This window comes from Hyperoodon ampullatus, assembly GCF_949752795.1.
Source record: "Hyperoodon ampullatus genome assembly, chromosome: 12".
Taxonomy (NCBI): Eukaryota; Metazoa; Chordata; class Mammalia; order Artiodactyla; family Ziphiidae; genus Hyperoodon; species Hyperoodon ampullatus.
In genome coordinates, this window is record NC_136925.1 from 40,661,281 (window position 1) to 40,661,915 (window position 635).

Here is a 635-nt window from a genome sequence, read left to right on the forward strand (position 1 = left end):
TATGTCAGAGTATTTCACATGGAAATTTTTTAAACTCTTATAGGCAAGCAAAATTGTACCACACAATATATAAGTAGGAAGGGGATACTGCTAAACATTCAAATAAGGCAAGTATTTTAAAACAATAAAACAATAATTAAAAATTCAAGCATTCCTTTAAGAGAATTCAATACTACAAGCTAAATGTACTTTCTGAGTGTATTCATATAAAGGTAGTGTTTCTTCTTTTAAAACGTCAGGAAATGGAATAAGGCTCATTAACAGATACAGCTGCCCTCAAGATTTTTAATCTCAGTTGCTCTTTTTAAATTAAAATTCACAAAGTGCACAATTAAGATATATCAAAAAACGGAATCAGCTACTCTAACAACAGCTGTCCATGCTTAATACTTAGTGGTTTATTTGACCAAATGATGCCTTTTCAGGGAAAAATAAAAAAAGATAAGCCACTGTAAAACATTTAGTTTGAAATGTATGCTAATATTTGTCTTAGAAATCAAAAATTATGGAGGAAAAGGGTTATTTACCTTAAGGAAAAGAAAGCAAAACACTGGAATGACCAAACATTTTCAAAGAACAAGCACCACAAAGGACATTTGCATTCGGTTTTGTAATATTTATCAATGCATTTTTTC